General features: G+C 49.1%; 1 long non-coding RNA gene across 1 annotated transcript in view; it reads left to right on the top strand.

The window, feature by feature from the left end:
* LOC118153577 (uncharacterized) overlaps positions 1-11745 on the top strand; it is a 52967-nt gene extending 41222 nt beyond the window's left edge. Inside the window, exon 5 of the long non-coding RNA XR_008481240.2 lies at positions 8783-11745. This is a non-coding gene — a long non-coding RNA (uncharacterized LOC118153577). The remainder of the gene's footprint in view (positions 1-8782) is intronic.
* Positions 11746-21466: the final 9721 nt, after the last annotated feature.

Below are 21466 nucleotides of genomic sequence, written 5' to 3'. Positions count from 1 at the left end.
TGTTTAATCTCAGGTGCACGGGCTTCCTGGGAGAGCAGCCATGAATTCCTTAAAATTAAGTGTAAAATTGTGTATGTATTTATGGTTCATTTCCTGGGGAGAGTTCAGAGCTATTATCAGATACTCCCAGAGGGGTCAAGCCCGGGTGCTGCTGCATGGGACTCCGTACTGAGGTCTTCCGTCTGCCCCCAGAGTCACCCTCATCCTTCTTCAGGCTTCCCAATGGGTGTGGCCAATGTCCCCCCCCCGCCCCACCCCCACAGGAGTAGCGGGAGGGGAAGGAGGAGAGTGAGGAAGGGCACTTGTTTATTCCTGTGGCTCTGTCTCTGCTGGCTCATCTCAGGCTGGCTGAGTCTCTGCTGAAGCACCTTACTTCACCAATGGTGGGCCTCTCCACTCGGCTGTCTCCTTTGGTAAACACTTGCTCCTAGCCCCAGGTCACTGCATCTTTCCCAATGGTCCTACCGCACCCTTCCATACCTTTGTAAACCGTCCTTTTAATGTCATCTCAATTCTCTTGATTGTGACATTTGCTTCCTCTTGGGGCTCTGTAATGACCATGTCCCTTGGACACTAACTCTAAGACAGAGCGCAGGAAGTTTTCCGAGAGTGCTCTTGGGCAAAGGGAAGTCAAACTGCGATGTCATCACCGTTAGGGCTGGAGCTGGCCCCGTGGGAGATCTGAAGCTGGGACAGTCTTTGGAGTTATTCCAGCCCAGGCAAGAGAACCTGAATGACCAGACTTTGGATAGCAGGAGGTCATCAGCTTGGTCAAACAGGGTCTCTTCAGGCGAGGGCAATCCTCAGGAAGGCCCCTTGGCAGCAGCGATAGCCTGGCCTCTAAGGGCAAGGAGAACCTGGGTCTCAAAGTGGGAAGGGTTGGGGGTTACAGGGAGGCCCCTGGAATGCGCTGCAGACCCAACCTTGGTCTGGTCGGCTAGGCCCGGCCTTTCGGTTCACTGTGTCCTGACAGTGAACACCGTGTCTCACACAGAGTAGGAGCTCAGCCAGTATTTGTTGAACAAATGAGGGAATAACAATAAGCTTTTTTAATTGATTAAAATTCATAACCTCAGAGTGCTTATGTATCGCTGCTTTTTTCCATTTTTATTTTTTAACTCTTTGTTTTGAAATACTTTCACACTTAGAAAAAACTTATAAAAATCATCCAGATTTCCCAATTGTTAACATTTGCCTCTCTCTCATATATATTTGTGTATATTTACACACGCTCACATATACATATATACTCGAACTGCTATTAATTTCTGAAACACTTTAGAAAGTTGGGAGGCCTCCTGCCCCTTTATCCTTACATATTTCAGCGTCTATCTCCTAAACACGAAGGCATCTTCTTACATACCCTTGGCGCAATTTATCAAACTCAAGAGACACAACATTGACTCATAGCTACTATCTGATGTACAGTCCCTTGTAGAAACTCCCTCCCCGAGTCAAGGATTCGATCCTGAATCACACCTTTCCCTCCACTGTCTTGTCTCTCAGTCTTTTTTCTTTGTCCTTAATGACCCTGGCATTTTAAAGGACCCATTGTTTTGGGAAACGCTCTGTCTGTTTCCTTATGATCAGATTAAGGCTGTGTCATTGACAGGAACCACTGTTCATCTCCAAATCTAGCCGGTTCAAAGTTCACAGTGTCTTTCTTCCCTGTACCCTCCTCAGGGAGGAGCCACTATATCCAGTTTCTATTCTTAGGTCCAAGAGTGAAATCACCTACTCAAGGTCGCACATTTAATGACTGAGCTAAGTCCAGGTACCTTTAGCTGCCACTCAGCATCTTTTTCACCACGCCTGGAGAAGAAAAGGACTTCTACACTTTCCCCTCTCCCTGGGCCCCGGGAGAGCTCTGCACCTGCTCCCTAACCCAGCCCTTTGCGGTGCTAAGTGGAGTAATGAGCTACGTTGATTTTCAAAAGAAAGCCCCTAGAGCTACTCTCAGAAGAGAAACCTCTGGAAGAGGGTGTCTAGGAGGGGGAGGAGGGAGAAAGGGGAGGGAGACAGGATGCTAGCAGGGCTGGAGAATTTGAGGGTGAGAGGGAGGGCTGGATGAATCCCTGCCCTGTGGCATGGGCTTTGGAGTCAGAGATGGACAAAAGGACTCTGTAAGAAGTTTGCAATGGGCAGGCGGTGGGTTGGCACATGGGTCCCCACTCCCTGCTCTTTCTCCTTCTGTTTGCCTGCTCAAGAGGCTTGAGAAAAAAAAAAGGTTTTCAGGGCTTGGGAGAGGTCTGTGTTTACTCAAATGCCCTCTGTGTTCAGATGGGCCCCAGCATGGCCCAGTTATATCCTGGTTACATATGAATGGCAGTGATTTCATTTGGATCAAGGGTAAGAGATATGTTTGTGTAATAAACACTTAAGAGATGAAACAGGTTGTCCTGGCGGGGTTCCCCAAGGGGCTTTTCTTTCTTTCTTTTTTTTTAGAGCCAGGATTATCAGGGTTGTTGAGCTGAAAAAGACCTCAGAAAGAGCTTTTCTTTATTTCCCTCCAGTTATTTTGTGAGTGCAAGTTCTGTGTCCCCAGATAGGCTGGACCTCGCAAGGCACACGCATTGGATAGGCCCTGTGAGCGAGCCCTCGTTCTGCCACATCCTGCCTGTTGAAGTCCCTCACCTCTTTGGGCCTCAGCTCCTTCACTGTGAAATGGGCCTATGAATAGCGACTCTCAGACAGGATGTGCATGGATTAAATGGGATACTGCCTCCAGACGCTCTAGATGAGCTGCAGAGCTTGGCACGCGTGGAGGAACACACGTGTCATTCAGGACAGTGCAAGGGGGTGGTGGGATACTACCAGACAGGACAGCACAAGGGGTTGGTGGGATACAGCCTGACAGAGGAACAAAGCACTAATCTACCAGCTCCACGCACCTCAAGCTCAAACTCACCCTATGCTTTCTCTGTCCTGGCTTCCCCATGTCACAGTGGAGATGGGCCCATGAGGGACCTGAGGCCTGAGGGGGTCTGTGCGGGTGGCTGCAGGGGCTGCTTACTGGAGAGAAGACCTTGGGGAAGTCCCCAGCTTACAGATTATTCCTAGGCTGCCACTGGAAACCTTTGTCTGGAGACCAAAAGTTATCAAGACTTGACCATGAAGATTTCCGATTTCCTGGGAGAACAGCTCCTCAGGGCAAATCATCCCCATCCTGCTTTGCAGCCTACAGCCTGTGACATTTCCACGTTAGAGTCAATCTGTGCAGCTGGGCCCACTCTCCTCTGCTCCATCGGCAGTCCCATCTCCTCGTCTCCTTTCAGGGGGTCCCACTGTCCAAGTTCACTCCACTTTCAGCGCACCCTCCAGCCTGCCGCCTGCTTAATCTTTCTAGATAGTGTCAATCCCTGCTCAAAAGCCTTCTGAGGCCCTCCCTAGTAAATTAAGTATGTGAGGTTCTGCCTAAAGCTGTATCTGTAAATCAGGCCTATAGGTTTCTCCAGACACAGTGAACTGTAACCTAGCTGGATGTGTAAACGGACTGTAACCTACTCTTGTGCCAATCACCCAGTTTCAGCCAATCACAAGCGGCCAACTGTTAAAGAAGGCAAACTCCCAGCTGTAACCAGTCCAGCCGTTTCTATACCTCACTTCCTTCTTCTGTGGCTTGCTTTTTTCTGTCCAGAAATCCTCTCTGACCGCGTGGCAGCACTGGAGTGTCTCGACCTATTCCAGTTTGGGGAGCTGCCTGATTTGAGAATTCTTCCTTGCTCAATTAAACTTTGTTAAATTCGTCTAAAGTTTTTCTTTTAACAAGTATTAACCCCCTAGCTTTGCTCTCAAGTCCCTTCATCATTAGAGCCCAGCTTGCCTTTTCCAGCCAGATTTTTTCTTTCCTCTGTCTCCCAGGCTGGATGGCAGTGGCATGATCTTTAGCCATCCTTCATGTACTGTTCACTCCAAACCCTGTCCTCTGGTATATGTTGGGCTTTCCCATTTTTTTTTTTTTTTTTCCCGAGATGGAGTCTGGCACCGTTGCTCAGGCTGGAGTGCAGTGGCGCGATCTCAGCTCACTGCCAACCCCTGCCTCCCAGGTTTCAGTCATTCTCCTGCCTCAGCCTCCTGAGTAGCTGAGATTACAGGCGGGTGCCACCACGCCCAGCTAATATTTTGTATTTTTAGTAGAGGTGAGGTTTCACCATGTTAGCCAGGATGGTCTGGATCTCCCGACCTCATGATCTGCCCACCTCGGCCTCCTAAAGTGCTGGGATTACAGGCTGCCCATCTTGGCCTCCCAAAGTGCTGGGATTACAGGCGCGAGCCACCGCGCCCGGCCCTCTGGGTCTTTTTTAAAGCTGTTCCACCTGCTTGGAGCACCCTCCTTCAGTCATTTTTACCCATCCTCCAAGCCTCCTCCCCCTCATCCTACCCCTAGCTGGACTCGCTCTCTCCTGCCGCTTATGCGTGACCTTCACCCGACCCTGCCTTGTTTCCATCTTTGGAACAAGCCCGCATCAGCATGCAAGAGCCAGTTTTGGGCGTCTCTTCTCAACTTCGGGTTCATCGAAGTCATTTTGGCAGTTTGAAATCAGTCCTGGTGGATTTATGCCAGGAAAGTCAGCAAATGTTTCAAATCAGGGTCCTCCCATCCCCCAGAAAGCTGGATATCAGCACAACACTTCTTATCTTCCTACTCCCTGGGCTTCAGGAGGGAAGACGGAGCTACTCTCAAGTCACTGTGTCTTCCACCAACAGCTTTTGACAGGCAGCACTCAACAGGAACTTACACTGAGTTGAAATTTAACTCGTGTGATGCAAGGGTCCCTGAAATTGGACATGAGATGGGCAAGGTAGTGGAGTCATGAGAGGGGGAGAGGCTCTGAACATTGAATGTACCAAAAACTAACCCTTTCCTCTTCCAGATGTCAAAGACCACAGGGGCTCCACCACCCTTGTGGGCTCCTGTTTTTTACCTTCCGTGTTTGAAAAATGATAATAGTTAATATTTATATATTTACATATATTTATATAATATGTATTTATATATTAACTAATAGATAATAGTTAAGAGATAATAAAACCTTTGTAAGAAATTTAACTACCCTGGGGTGGTCATCCTGAAGAGGCCATGTGTGGGCACTTTGATCAGTGTTCCAGCTGTCCCCACCAGTGCACCAGTCATGTGAGTGAAGCTCCTTCAAACCAGCCGAGTCACCTTCTAGACACTCAGGGACTGTCCTAGAGCCATGAGGAGCAGAACAATTGCCCAGCGCAGCCCTGCCCAAACTCCCAATCTGCAAAACTGTGAGAAATAGTGGAATGGGGGTTGTCTTGGGGCACTAAGCCTGGGAGTCATTTGTTACGCAGCAGTGCTTACTCAACGTACTGTGCTTCAGACACTGGGCTGGACATTTTATTCCAGTTAATCTTTATTCCAGTTAATCTTCACACCATCTTCACGGAGCAAGGCTTATTAACATCTCCTTTTTACAGATGAGGCAACTGAGGCTTGGGGAGGTTGAGTGCTGTCCTCTGAATTGTGTCTTCCCCAGAATATGTATGCTGGAGCCCTAACCCCCAGTGTTACTATATTTAGAAGTAGGGTCTTTAAAGAAGTAATGAACGTTAGATGAGGCATAGTCGTGAGGGTGGGGCCCTAATCTGATACAACTGGGGTCCTGAGAAGAAGAGGAAGAGATCAGAAGTTCATATGCACAGAGAAAAGGTCATGAGGACGCAGCGAGAAGGTGAGTCAAAGGGAGGGCGCAGGAGAAACCAGCCCTGCTGACACCTTGATCTTGAACTTCCAGGCTGCAGAACTGTGAGAATACATTTCTGTTTAAGCCACCCAGTCTGTGATGTTTTGTGATGGCAGCCTGAGCAGACTCACACATTGAGAGCATCCCAAGGTCATACCAATAGAGCCCTAAACCCTCACAAGTGAGGGGTCCTGCCCTGCACCCAGTACTGTAGAGGGCCTTCTCTGGCTGTGCTCTGGCCATGCCCCTCCCCACAGACTGAGGAGTCTGGGGGGTGTGGGATTATGTCTACCCAGGACCTGAGGCCTTCTGGGCCATAATTCATGTACCTGGGGCCCTGGATTTTTTTTGTATATTTTTTAGATACAGTATTATTCTGCTGCCTGGGCTGGAGTGCAGTGGTGTGATCATAGCTCACTTCAGTCTTGACCTCCTGGGCTCAAGCAATCCTCCCACTTCAACCTCCTGAGTAGCTGGGACCACAGACACATGTCACCACACCCAGCTAATTAAAAAAAATTATTTTTGTCGAGATGAGAGCCCATTATGTTGCTCAGGCTGGTCTGGAACTCCTGGGCTGAAGCAATCCTGCCGCCTCAGCCTCACAAAGTGCTGGGATTATAGTCACAAGCCACCACGCCCAGCTAGGCCCTGGATTTTCTGCCCAAATGGCATGGAGCCTCCTCCCAGGGCCCATGTCGGTCTCCTCTCTAGGTATGTTCCCCCAAAAGTGACCTACAGCACTTAGCAGCCAATAGGTGCAGGAGCTATCAAGTGGTAGGTCTTTGTGGACGTGTGGATGGGACTTGGACTTCGGGCTGAGTGTCTGTGTGCCTGCACACAAGACCCCCTGCAATACCAGACAGAATTGTTGGGGGACAGGCAAGAGGCCGGGCCATGGCCAGAGTGAACTCTTCTTACACTGCTGTGCTCTGGAGGACTGTGCAGAGCCTTAGAATCCTGAACTCAAATCCTGCCTCACAGGTCATATATGTCAACGTAGGAACATGGAGCATACTTTATTGAACAGTTGGTTTGCTTGATTTATAATGTTTAATTTTTCAGACACATGGTACTTGGGCCACCATTTGGACCCACGACCCAGGCCTGCCTGCACAGCTACCATAACTGAGCCAGGGCCTGAGCCCAGGGCCACCACATGGATTCCTCCAAGCTTATAGCCCAGAAAAGAGTGGAGACAGTGGGGTGGACCAGCTAGGAGGAGATGCAAATATTAGCACTGAAGTGTGCTATCAGCCAGGGGTGGTGGTGCACACCTCTAGTCCCAGCTACTTGGGAGGCTGAAGTGGGAGGATCGCTTGAGTCCAGGAGCTCCAGGCTATAGTGAGCTATGATTACACCACTGCAGAGTGAGACTCTGTCTCAAAACAAACAATAAAAATAAAAAAATAAGAGTAGTGCTACTAGTGCTGGAGCATCTCAAACTCATTTCTAACTTGGATCAAAGACAAGTGGCTGCAGAACCTGGTGACTGCTAGGATGCTGGCTTTGGGGACTTCAGCTTCTCATGGGACCATCCAGGTGGCAGAGAGCGTGCCTTCAGGGCCCCCTCCTGACCCCTTCATGACGAGCCACTCACAGGCTGAGATGAGTGGCAGAAGGAGGAGATGAGATGCCTGCCTTGGGCGCATCCCTGGCTTTCTCTGACCCAAGAACTACATCTCACACCACAGCCTGCAGCTTCAAGTCCACGTCTGGTGGATCTGTTTGCCCCCTTGCTGGCTGGCAAAGGGTCTGGATGGTACTGGCTGGGGCACAGGCCAGGGGCTCGGGCATTGGTGCTTCCCTGGGAGGGTACTTCCCTGGGAGGTGTGTGCCTCCAGGTGAAAGGATAAATGCAAAAGATATTTGCTTAATGTGTAAAGAATCAAAGAAAGACAGAAACTCTGGGGGTAGGAAATTCTTTTCAAAATCAGTGGGGTTTTGCGTTCAGGTGGAGGCTGTGGATTTGGAGCCTTCTGGGGGCCACGTGGCAGGAGCCTGGACCTCTCAGACTGTGGCCTCTCTGGCTAGAGGCCATGTTTCCTGAGATGGGCTTGGGATGGCTTTTTCCTCTTCGTAGAAAATTCTGGGTGCATGAGGTAACCGTGTCTGGGCGAGAAGGAATGCGGCGTCGCCAGGGCATTGTCCCTCCAGGAGGTTGGGAAAAGGGCCTGTTGCTTGCCCATCTGTTTGTGAACAGGGCCTCCTTGGAGGGTGGAGAATGGGGCATTTGTGAGCAGTTTGAGGTTCATTCTTTCCGATTTTCTGGTCACTGTGAGTATCCAATTAGATGTGGGCCCTGGGGCCCCTTCTAATTCAGAGGGGGCGGTTCAGCTGGATTAGCCTGGAGAAGACCAATCCCACATTGGCCTAGCTTTGCAGACCCTGGTTCGTGCCTGGAGGAGGGCAGAGACTCGGCAGGATGCTGGGGAGACCTGCTGTCACTGCAGCCCAGAGGGGCAGACAGCAGTGCTGGCCTTCTGACTCTTGGCCTTGGAGGGAAGCCTCTGTTAGACCCAACCTGGGCAGGGCCGGGCCAGGCATTTGGGAATAAGCCACCTCCGGGGCAAATCCTGTTTCCTGCAGGGGAGCTGGGGTGTCCCTTGCTGCCATCACTTGACTTCCATTTGGGTTGTGTGGGTCAGGGGAGGCAGGACTTCACCTCACTGTGATCACACAGGAATTCTGTGGGATTTTCCACTCTTTTTCCTATGGGTGTCACGGAGCCCAACCAGGGAGGGACTGGGGACTCCAGCTTTAGCCTCTTAGGGGCCTAGGGTGGTATATATGGGGCAGCTGCTTGGAGGTAAGAGTTCTGCTCCCAGCTGGCTTTCCAGCAAGCCAAGTGGAGGTTGAGTCAAGTGACTTGGGGGTGAGGGTTTGGAGGAGTGTTGAGATGACACCCTGGGAATGCAGTGACTACCTTGCCATTGTTGGAGAGGCCAGCTTAGGTTTGAGAGGCCCAGACAGGACGAATCTATTTCCACAGCACTTGCTGCCTTCACCAGTCCCTTCCCCTTCCCCTCCCTTCAGATTTCAGCTATTTATGGTTGTCATTTGTTTTCCAGGACTGCCGTGACAAACCACCATAAACCTCGTGGCCAATAACACAGAAATTCATCCTCTCATGGTTCTGAGGGTCAGAAGTCCAATGTCAAGGTGTCAGCTGGGCCGTGCCCCTCCACAGGTTCCAGAGAAGATCTTCCCTTTCCTCTTCTGGCTTCCAGTGGCCTTGGGCACTCCTTGGCTTGCGGCTGCATCAGTCTGTTCCTGCTTCCATCTTCCCAAGGCCTCTCCCCTCTCACTTATGAGTCTCTCCTCTGCATATCTGTGATGAGGACATTTATTGTTAGATTTAGAGCCCACCTGGATAATCCAAAATGATCTCATCCTGACACTCTTCACTGAATTATATCTGCAGAGTCCTTGTTTTCCAAACAGGGTCACACTCACAGGTTCTGGGCTTTAGAACATGAACACAGCCTTTGCGTTTGGGAAGGGAGCGCTAGTCAGCCCTTTCTGGAGGGTTCTTATGATCAGGTACTTGGCAACGTCCTCAGATGCTCAGTGAGGTCGCACCTGCAAGCAAAGCCCTCGGTTCTAGTCCTGACAGCAAAGGTGATCACCCTGGATCTTGGACCTCAGTCTGCTCATCTGCAGAATGGCTAGATGAGCTCGAGGGTTTCTTCCTTTTGGCACATTCCCAGAGCAGATCCTGTGGGTCCCTCGGCATCTGTGCTGCTGATTTGGATCTACTCCAGGGCTTCACAAATATACATATCTGTATACATACAACATATAGTTTATTGTAGTTAAATATACATAACATAAAATTCACCATATTAACCTTTTCATTTTCTTTTGAGTCAGGGTCTTGTTCTGTCACCCAGGCTGGAGTGCAGTGGCACCATCATGGCTCACTGCAGCCTTGACCCGCTTCAGCCTCCTGAGCAGCTAGGACTGCAGATGTGCACCACCACGCCCAGCTAACTCTTGTAGTTTCTTGTAGAGACGGAATCTCATTATGCTGCCCAGTCTGGTCTCAGACTTGTGGGCCCAAGCAATCCACCTGCTCAGCCTCCCAAAGTGCTGGGATTACAGGCATGAGCCACTGTGCCTGGCCCCACTTTAACCATTTTTAAGAGTGAAATTCAGTGGCACTAAGCACTTTCACATGGTTAATGCAGCCATCACCCATTACCCATATCATCTTTCACAAAGAGGAAACAAGATCATTCTCAGGCTCTGGGACCTCAGGGTGTCCATCATGGGGAGAGCGTCTTCTGGATGATATCTCCACCACAGAGTTCACATCCTGGTGGAGATGCAAAGATCAGGATGTCGGAAAGGAGGCAGACAGGTCTGGGAACAGCGGCGAACCCACAGCAATACCTCCAGCTCCTCCTCCTGCAGGCTCTGCCCCATCTTGTTGCCATGTCATCTCCTTGCTGTCCACCCATGCTCTTTTTTCCCCTCTGGACCAGCGGTTCTGAAAGTCTGGTCCCTGGACCAGCAGCATCAGCACCTCCTGGGAGCTTGTTAGAAAAGCAGATTCTCTGTGTCCACGCCCTACCCACTAATCAGAAATGAGGGTGCCGCATGGTGGCTATTTCACAGCCCTCCTGGGATTCTGATCCATACTAAAGTGTGGGAAGCACTGCTCTGGATCTGCAGAGAAATCCTGCTTTCAAAGAACTCGCTAACGCCCCTACAAAACTACAATTTTTGTGACTAGAAGCTCTATGAATACCTGAAACAAGGAAGCCGACAGATTTAGTAAGATCATGCAGGTCATGATGGCAAATGGGCTGCCCGAAGGCAGGGCTTTCCCCTGGGTGTCTGCATTTGTCCTGCACACGCTTGAGAACATTTAATTAGTTGTCAGTGTTAAAGAAATAGGAAATATCACCCAGAAATTAAGATTTCGGTATTATTTGAAATAATACTGTCTGGCACTCCTGGCCAGGCATGGGCAACCATGATTTGATGCAGGGTCTGCCAGGCAGCCCAAGTCCCCCCACTCCCCAAGGCAAGCCCGCCTGGTGAGCCCCCCATTTTTATCTGCACTGACTACTATAGGGCCTTCGAGTTGTCAACCTCTCGAAGGTTTGGGGGGGCCATAAACTGTAGCCCACTGTGATGGTTAATGTTACATGTCAGCTTGGCTAGGCCATGGCATCCAAATATTTGGTCAAACACTAGTCTAGATGTTGTGAAGATAATTTCTTTTAGGTGAGAGTAACAGTTAAATCAGTGGACTTTGACAAAAGCAGATTGCCCTCCATAATGTGGGTGGTCTCCATTATGTGGGTGGGCCTCGTCCCATCAGTTGAAGGCCTTCAGAGTAAAAAGACTGACTCCCTGGAGGAAAGGGAGTTCTGCCAGCCTCCACAGTCACATGAGCCAATTCCTGAAAATAGGCGTCTCTCTCTCTCTCTCTCTCCATACATGCACACACACAAACACACACACACAAACACACACATCCCAATGGTTCTATGTCTCTGTAAAACCCTGATGAACACCCCCACGCTGTGAGTATTATTATTTGTTGGTGCCCCTGGACCATTCAGGGACCAAGAGTTGTAAGAACTCTTCTTCTGTTTGCTGGCAGCTCTTAGGAATACATGCTTATTGGCCAGGCACAGTGGCTCAAGCCTGTAATCCCGGCCCTTTGGGAGGCCGAGGCGGGTGGATCACAGTCAAGAGATCGAGACCATCCTGGTCAACATGGTGAAACCCCGTCTCTACTAAAAAATACAAAAACTTAGCTGGGCATGGTGGCGCGTGCCTGTAATCCCAGCTACCCGGGAGGCTGAGGCAGGAGAATTGCCTGAACCCAGGAGGCGGAGGTTGCGGTGAGCCAAGATCGCGCCATTGCACTCCAGCCTAGGTAACAAGAACAAAACTCCGTCTCAAAAAATAAAAAGGAACACATGCTTATTCAAACCATGCCCTCAGAGATGGAGGCTGCAGAGCTAATGAGTAGTGGTATAATAATAATAAGAAATAAATAATCCATAAAAATCAACAGTGATGTTTATTAATAATAACCCTAATTGTTGAGTGTTTATTCTATACCAGACACCATGCTAAATGCTTTCTTTTCTTTTTTTGAGATGGAGTCTCACTCTGTTGCCCAGGCTGGAGTGCAGTGGCGCCATCTTGGCTCACTGCAAGCTCTACCTCCCAGGTTCAAGCAATTCTCCTGCCTCAGCCTCCTGAGTAGCCAGGATCGCAGGCGCCCGCAACCATGCCCAGCTAATTTTTTTATTTTTAGTAGAGATGGGGTTTCACCATGTTGGCCGGACTGGTTTCAAACTCCTGACCTTGGGTGATCTGCCCGCCTCAGCCTCCCAAAGTGCTGGGATTACAGACCTGAGCCACCACAGCTGGTCAAGGCTTCCTTTTAATTAAATTTCATTTAATCTTTGGAGTAGTCTTATGGCACTGGCCTATCGTCATCAGACTTATTTTCCCGATGGAATAGTCACAGAAAGGAAGTAACTTGCTCAAGGTCACCTAGCTCATGAGTGGCAAGAACAAGATTTGAACCCAGAGTCAGACTTCAGGTCTTACGTTCACTAACCACTTTACCATACTGCCATGCTAGAGTATGGACTTCACCCTGAATTGCCCAAATGACAGCATGCAATAGAATCAGTCCTCTGGGGGCAAAGACATCTGAGAACTTGCATTGTGGTTCAGGCAGTCCTTGGATTTCTGATTGTCATGTTTAGCTGTACTGGTCGTGCGCTACACAATTGTGCTCAGTGGTACCAATGCAAATACTGCCGTAGGCAATGGAGAGAAAGGTAGCTGATATTCCTAACCTGTCCTGGAGGTAGAGAGAGGGGCTGGTATAGTCACACAATGGAACACTTTACAGCAATAAAAAGGAACAAAGAACACGTGAAACATTATGGATGAATCTAAAAATATTATCATTGAGAAAAAGGCACCAAACAGCACGTATTATATTACTCCATTTATAGTGGAGAAAACTGGTGGATACCAAGTTAGCCATGTGATCAGGGTAACATCATTAGCAATAAGACATAGCAATATCATGAGCCCTTTGATATAGGGACATACATTAGTTTAATGGTATTCTTGCCAAAAATGCATACTCTCACTCCAATCATGAGAAAACACTGAACAAACCCAAACTGAGGGATATTCTACAAAATTACTACCAGTACTCTTCAAAAGCATTAAAGTCAGTAGAGGCAAGAAAAGGCTGAGGAACTGTCATACACCACAGGAGACAAAGGAAAAATAAGAACGAATGCAGCATGGGATCATGAACAAAATTCCACAACAGCAAAAGGACATTTTTAGAAAAACTGGTAAAATTTAAGTAAGACCTGCTGTTTCGTTAACTACTGTTAACTGAAATTCACCAGTGCTAATTTTCTTGTAATGGTTCTGTGGTGATGTCGGATGCTAGGGGAAGCAGGCTGAAGAATATAAGGGAATGCTGTACTATTTTTTGCAGCTTTTCTCTAAAAATAAAATTAAACTAATTTAAAATTAAAAGTTAAAAGCAAAAACAACCCAATAAGCCAGGCAATGAGCTACCTGGCTCCATTTCCTCTGTGCTCAGTGGACCCTGGAAAGGAGGGAGCAGAGTCCTGGGCCAGTCAGGTAAACCACGGGTAGGACTTGCTTCTCTGACCAGACCTAGCCCCTTTCCCAGACACCAAGCAACTCACTGGACTCTTTCACCTCAAAGACAGTCTGTGCTGTCAGCCAGCTGCCTCCCATGGGCCACCAGTGCCACCACACTGAAGGAGCCGTGGAGCTGCCTGGAAAAGTCAACCGAGAATTAGACACAACGATTTGGTTCTACAAGAAGAGGAACCCTTGGTCGTGGGATTCAGCCTTCAGGCTAATTAGCATTTATGGATGAAAGCTTCCACTCAAGAATAGGTTGATTGGGAATGCTTTTCCAGAGGCCTTGAAATACAGCCAATGAGGACATTTTTAAGTTCTCACTTTTCCACCAGAAGACGGCTGTGCTCCCTGGTTTCAGGAGGGCGCTGGGCTGGTGTGTGGACGTGTTCAGGTGCTGTGGCCTCTCTTTGAGTTGCCTTCCTAGTGAGCTGTGGGGATGAAGGGATGGGGGGCTCTGTCTCAGCCCAGGGAGGATGTCAGCCTCGCCAGAAAGAGGAAGAAGGCAGCAAGAGGACCATCTCTCTGTGGCTAAGAGATGCGCCTGCTGTCTCCTTCTGCACAGGGACTAGCGATGGGCTTGATGTGCCTGCCTCTTCCCTCCCTGTGACCCCCATCCCTCCATCCCCACCCGGGACCACAGCATCTTGTGTTTGGCACCTGAGCCTTCTGGTTTCCAGTGGGCTCTGGGTGGTCACCAGGCCTCCTGATGGGCCTCCCTTGCTTGACACAGGGTGGGAGAGCAGTGATTGGACCTGGGCCCCAAGGGCTGGGCACCCTCCTTGGCCGGGCACTCCCATGGGCTGGACACTCCTGTTGGCTCAGCACCCCTGTTGGCTCTGCACCCCTGTGGCCTGAGCCTCTGCTAGGAGTCCAGGCCCCTCTTAGGCAAGGGCGTTGAAACTGACCTCACAGGGGAAACGTTTGTGCCCCTTTCTTGTTCCTTTCAACCCCCCAGAACTATTACTTGGAAGAAGTATGGGCAGATTCCACTACGTAATGACCAGTCTGAGTGCCTAGAAGTGCATATTTGAAACTTGGGGATCCTCTTGAGTCTTAAGGATCCCTGGATAATCAGCTCAAAACGCCACAGAGAAGCAACTGATCTCCTTCCCTGAGAAATCACTCAGATCCTCTTCTCCGTGGATTTCAAAAGACATGCTGTCTCCTTCCATTTCAATCTCACATTTCTCACTTGATTCTAGAACTTTCTTGTGCACTTCAGTCTCAGCTTCTCCCAGAACCCAACCTAAGGTTAATTGTTTGGGGCTTTCGTGGTTGGTGGGGTTTTCCCAGAAGCAGGCCCTGCAACAAGAATGTTGAAGATAAACATTTGATTTGGGAGGTGACCCCAGGAAGCCATGGTATGAAGACTGGGATTGATCAGGTGACCGCCGTGGGTGACTGAGGCTCCAGCGCTGAGGATTCTGGGGCAATGCCTGCGATAGTCACATGCATTATCATACACTGTTGCACACAGTTTGGACACCCTCAATGGCTGAAGATGTACATGGGTGAGGTGAGCTTAGGTGAGGAGACATGGGTGCTGGCAGCCAGGGTGAGTTTATGCTCCCTGATGTGGCATGGCCTGAGGGCATGGGTAGGCACTGCCTGCAGCCCCTACACATCCTGGACAGGGGGAACACAGCCTATCTAAGACTGGAATAAGATTGTTCAAACTGTACCATGTGGCAGGAGCCAGGGCTGAAATGGAAAAGAAGATTCCAAAAGGCTCTCTCTAGAGAAGGCTGGAAAGCAGAGCTGGATGGGAAGTGAGAGAAGGTTTATTATAACTCAGCACAAGCCCATCCCATCCACATTCCAGGCAAATCCACCCTGTGGAAACAGGTTGTCCTGCCACGCGGCCCAGCCGCAGCAGGGCTCTGGGTGCCAAGAGCCTGGGCTGGAGCTTAGAGGATGTGGAGGTTCTGGGGGCTCCTGAGTTTGTCTCGGCCCCCACAAAGCTGTCCTGGCTGTGATTCCCAGAGAACCTCACTGCATAAAGCTGCCCTTTTTCTTTCCTTCCTGTGAATAGCACCAAGCCATTTTGAAACAAGAATTCCTTAAAATAGTTTTTGTTTAAAGAAACAAGAAGCGCCATCTCTTGATCTGCTGTAATTTAACAGCAGTCAACCAGTGAGCAGAAGCTTCTTTCAGCTTCAGGGCCTGAGGCTTGCAGGGGTTCCCCAGACCTCACCCGCCAGGGGAGCTGCTTTCTCATAGGCACATCCCCCAAATGCTCCGGACACTAGATGGTGTTTTTATAGGGTTCTGTTTCCCTATGTTGTGAAGTTATTATTGCAGAAATGAGAGGATGCTTTTGCAAATGGCCAGAAGCCTGCACTTCCTAGGGGTGTCCTCTGGAGTCACCCTGAGCCACTGAGCAGCACCGTCTGATAGAACCTTCTGCAATGATGAAACGTTCTTGCACGTCTACACTGTTCACTACAGCAGCCACGTGTGGTCGCTGAGCATGCAACATGTGGGTACCGTGACTAAGGAATTAAAAGTTTAATTTCATTTAAATCGAATTAAATATTTACACATAATCACATACGGCTACTGACGTGGGCAGTGCAGCTCATGAGCAAAGGACACCCTGAACTTGGGCTGCCTCTGGATGGGGCTGAGTTTGGGACGAGGTATATGCACAATTACACGGGTGCCCCTGGTGTGTCACACACCGCTGGAGTCCAGACAGAAAGCAGCAGTGGCTTCTTCTCCAGCTGAAGTCTTTTCTAGGATTGAGTCCAAGTTGCAAAGGTTTATGCCCTTGCCCTTGGCCTGGGGTGATGACCTTGACCCTGGTCATCGGAGCAGGCAGGAAGAGCTCACAATTTAGTGTCTGCTAGTGTCAAGAGCTTTCATGCAAGCGTTCTTCACCTCTGGGATACTTGGCTTGGGGGTTGTGTATTTACCCCCACCCCCAGTCTCGGGGAAGAAACTGAGGCTCAGCAAATGTCGGTGCTCTGCCTAAGCTTCTCAGTGCAAAAGTGGTCAGGTCAGGATTTGAACCTAGGTTCACTGAGGTCCATGATTCCTGGCACTCACTGTTGTGCTTTTTCCTTGGAACTCAGTGCTGCTGCCCCGAACTTTCTCCCACACATTTTCTCGCGGTTCCTGAGTAACCAGACATTCAGTGGGCTCTGGTTGCTGGGACACCAGAGTTGCGAGGTCAGCACAGGGGACTGACTGCTCACTCTGGTCCCATGACGATGGACTCATGACCATTCACAGCAACTCCAGCCTTGATCTCCCACCCCCACTACTGCCCATGAATCTCATGTTAAAAATAACGAAGAACGACAAGAACTGGGGCATGGCAGTCAGAGGGACAGCATATGTTTTCCATTTTCTTCTTTCTCTTCCCTGCTTCTCTAAAAGTGGATTAAATATGAAAAGAAAAAAAAATACTTCCTGAGTGCTTGGGAGATACTGGGAGATACTGGACAACCCTGGGAGATAAAGGTTGTCCAATGGATAAATAATTCTCCAGAGAATTTCTTGAAAACCACTTATTTTTAAGAAAACACATAAAACCCTTAATTATAAAATTCACACATGTTCCTTAAAGAAAACTTGGAAAACATAAAGATGAATATAAAGAAAAATGCCTCAACATTCTTCTCCAAGAATCTTCACTAGTCATTTACTGCCGTCCTTTTCAATTCTTTTTTCCTATGTGCAAAAAATGTGTATTTTTGTTTGCCTGCTGTAGTTATGACTATAGAGTTTAGGGTGATTGTACGATCATGATGGGAAGATTCAAACTCTCTCTGGGGTCAAAAGAATAGTTTGAGATCCCTCCATTTCAAACCTTCTGGGGTAAAGGACCAGTTTTTTTCAAATTTCCAAACTGTCATTGACCACATGTGAAGAAGCATGCTATGTGTCACTGACCTTGTGGGTTCACTGTCGCCCCGCCTGGGTCATGTCAAGTCCAGCGGACACTTTGGGTGCCAGAGCAATGTCAGATTGCTCTGGCAGTTTTTAAACAATCGCTCTGCTTCCACACTAATTGGGATGTGTGTGTTTGTGTGTGTGTGTGTGTGTGTGTGCATGTATGGAGAGAGAAGCAGAGAGAGAGAGAGACGCCTATTTTCAGGAATTGGCTCATGTGACTGTGGAGGCTGGCAGAACTCCCTTTCCTCCCGGGAGTCAGTCTGTTTACTCTGAAGGCCTTCAACTGATGGGACGAGGCCCACCCGCATAATGAAGATTTCTTTCTGGCAGAACTGGGCTGATTGTGATCACCAAACACAGCCCTTCAGCCAAATCCTGCCTATCACTAGATGTGAGCTAAGGATGGTTTTTACGTTTTAAATGGTCGGGGGGAAAAAATCAGAACAATGACGTGAACATTTCTTGAAATTTCAATTTTTAAAAATTCAATTTTCAAAAAGCAATGAAATTCAATTATGAAAAGTTTCTTCACGATACAGCCATGCTCATTCCTTCACATATCATGGCTGCCTTCTTAGTACAGCAATGGAATCAAGTCGCTGAGACGGAGACTGTCCTGGCCTGCAAAGCCGGAAATAGTTACCATCCAGCTCTTTACAGAAGTTTTGCTGACCCTGATCTAGTTCAATGATTCCCACATTTGCTTTTTATAATCATTGGAAACTTAAAAACAAGTACAGCTCATCAGCCCCCTCCCTGCCCCAGGTGACAGTGGCGTCAGCAGCTCTAAGGCACAGCAGCCAGGTGTGCCCTCATGCAGCTTTCCCAAGACACGGCCTGCGGCTCTGTTCAGAGTCTCCTTTGGGACAAAACCCCTTGTGGGGTCTGGCCACAACCTCCCCGTGGGGCCAGCTCTTCCTGGGCTGCCTGTAGCTGCAGTTCACTTGCTCCTCGGTCCCCTCCTCATCCTCCCTCTTCCTTGCAGCCTGCAGCAGGCCCCCTGGGCTTTTCTGATGTTACCCCAGTCAGGGCCTCCTCAGGCTCTCCCCGGCAGAGGGTTTCTAGAATTCTTGGCCTGCCCCTGGGGCGGCTGAGAGAGCAGCCTGGCCCCATGTCCTGAGCGCCCAGCCACAGGGCTTGCCTCATCTGGGCCCCACGCCGCTCCCACCCTCTGGTTTATGCTTCTGGCACCAGAACTGGAGTCCTGAGCCAAATGCACACATGGCCTGAGCAGTTCTGTGGGGGAGTGGAGAGGAATGAGCTGGAAGGAGAGAGCTGATAAAGCTGCATCTCTGCTTGTGGCGATTCCTTGTCTTGCCTGAATTCCCTCCTCACTCCTCCATCTTTACATTTCTCATTTCTTTCCTCCTGGCACCATCCCTCTCCTTCTCTCTTTCTCCCCCTTATCCTGCCTCTCTTTCTGGCATTCTTTCCCCTCCTGCCTTGAGTTTCTGAGTCAGATCTGCTGCTTCTAGGCCAAGCCTCCTCTTACTGAATGCGATGTGAAACAGGGGCTCAGGCTTTTGGGCCAGAAAAGTGCTCACTTTTTTCAGGGAAAATGTGTTCAGGCCCTGTCCTCAGAGCACTCACAGTTTATGAGAGAGCCAAACAAGCCACAGGCAATTTTATGTGTAGATAGGTCTATTGGTTTGTTTGTTTGAGGCAGGGTCTTGCCCTGTTGCCCAGGCTGGAATACGGTGGCAGTCTTGGCTCACTTCAGCCTCAACTTCCTGGGCTCCAGCAATCCTCCTGCTTCAGCTTTTCCAGTAGCTGGAACAACAGGCACACCCCATCACACCCAGCTAATTTTCAAATTTTTGTAGAGATAGAGGTCTCGCTTTGTTGCCCAGGCAGGTCTTGAACTCGTGGCCTCGGGCAGTCTCCCTGCTTTGGCCCCCACATCATGCTAGGATGACAGGTGCAAGCCACTGCATCTGGCCATGTGTTGTTTTTAAAACTTTTCTTTAATTGAAAAACAATAATTGTGTATATTTATGGGTTCTGATGTGATGTTTTGGTACGTGTATACTTGTGGAATGATTATATTAAGTGAATTAGCATATCTATCACCTCACATAGTTATCATTTTTTGGGGGTGAGAACATTTCAAATCTATTCTTTTAGCAATTTTGAAATATGCAATCCTTTATTATTAACTGCAGTCCCGATGCTGTGCAACAGCTCTTAAGAACTTACTCTTCCAGTCTAACCAGAAATCCATATTCTTTAGTCGACCCACTCCCGAGGGGCCCCCAACCCCAGTGGCCACCATTCTACTCTCTACTGCTATAAATTCAAAGTTTTTAGATCCTCAGATTAGTGAAAACTTGTGCTGTTTGTCACCCTGTGTCTGGCTTATTTCACTAGCACAGTGTCTTCCAGGTTCACCCATGTTGTCACCAATGACAGGATTTTATTATTTTTAAAGACTCACTGGTGCTCCACTGTGCTTCCTTTATCTCTTTCTCTGTTGATAGACACAGGTTAGTTCCAAGCTTGGCCATTGGGAATAGTGCTCAGTGAGCATGGGAGTGCAGACATCTTCTGGGACACACTGACTTCATTTCCTTTGGCTATATGCTCAGTGGTGGGACTGCTGGATATGGTCATTCTATCTTTCAGTTTTGTTTTGTTTTTCGAGATGGAGTTTCGCTGTTGTTACCCAGACTGGAGTGCAATGGCACGATCTCGGCTCACCGCAACCTCCGCCTTCTGGGTTCAAGCAATTCTCCTGCCTCAGCCTCCCAAGTAGCTGGGACTACAGGTGCGCACCACCATGCCCAGCTAATTTTTGTATTTTTAGTAGAGATGGGGTTTCACCTTGTTGACTAGGATGGTCTCAATCTCTTGACCTCGTGATCTACCCGCCTTGGCCTCCCAAAGTGCTGGGATTATAGGCATGAGCCACCGTGCCCCGCCTGTTTCAGTTTTTTAAGCAAACTTCATACTGTTCTCTGTAATGACTGTCCTCATTTAATTCCCACCAACAGAACCATAGGCTGTTTAAATAGAGTCCTCAAGGGCGACCTAGGGGTAAGAACCGGACGCTTGGTAGCACTCAGCAAGAGCCCATCCTGGCTGGAGGGTGTAAGGGGGAAAAAGTGATCAACTCAGTGCAGGGAATGCTGGAGCTAAGTCATGTTTAGGGTGGAGAGTGGCATCTGCCCATGGAAGCTGTGGACACACCCCTTCTTAAGACCCATGGATGCTCCCCTCACTGAAACCCACAACATGGTCTTAAGTAAGGGAGGCTTGTGATCAGTTTTATACTTCAGAAAACTCATCCTGGCTACAGGGGGAAAGTAGAACTTGGGGGTACCAATCTAAAGGCAAAAAGGCCGCTGTAACCCAGAGAGAAGAGACAGGTCTGAACTAGGGTTGGAGACGAGGGAGTGGCTTTAAGGGATATTTAGGATTTGGGAGTTGGAAATGAGGCATGAGGGAAAGGCATGATGAGTGAAGGATGACATGCAGGGTTTTGTTTTTTTTTTTATAATGGACTTTCCCTGTTGTTACCCAGGCTGGAGTGCAATGGCGCAATCTTGGCTCACTGCAACCTCCACCTCCTGGGTTCAAGCAATTCTCCTGCCTCAGCCTCCCGAGTAGCTGGGACTACAGACGCGCACCACCATGCTCAGCTAATTTTTGTATTTTTAGGAAAGATGGGGTTTCACCTTGTTGACCAGGATGGTCTCGATCTCTTGACCTCGTGGTCCACCCACCTCCGTCCCCCAAAGTGCTGGGATTATAGGCGTGAGCCACCGCGCCCGGCGACATGCAGTTTTTAGTATGGTTCTCTCAATGAATGGTGTGTTAGTCAGTTACTTCTGTGATAACGCTGTATAATCAATAACCCCACAGTCTCAGTGGTTTATATCAACAAAGATTTTATATCACATCCTGAGACTGAAGGCTAGCTGCCATTGGCTGATCTTGAATGGGCTTTTATGGGCTTGTCTGGGCCAGGCTTCTGACTGGGTTCAGGGTGTTCTACATGACCTCATTCTGGAGCCCAAGCCATAGGGCAGTAACTATCTGGTGGAAAATCACAGGAGGGAAGATCACACAAGCATCTTTAAAATCTCACCATGCATCTTATCCAGTGCAGAGGTCAATCAAGGCCACCAGAGGAAATAGGAGATAAGGTCACTAGGGCCTGAGGGCTGTGGCTGCTG

This window comes from Callithrix jacchus, chromosome 5 (assembly GCF_049354715.1).
Source record: "Callithrix jacchus isolate 240 chromosome 5, calJac240_pri, whole genome shotgun sequence".
NCBI lineage: Eukaryota > Metazoa > Chordata > Mammalia > Primates > Cebidae > Callithrix > Callithrix jacchus.
Note: the sequence above shows the minus strand (reverse complement) of the source record. Positions and strands in the feature narration are given on the sequence as shown.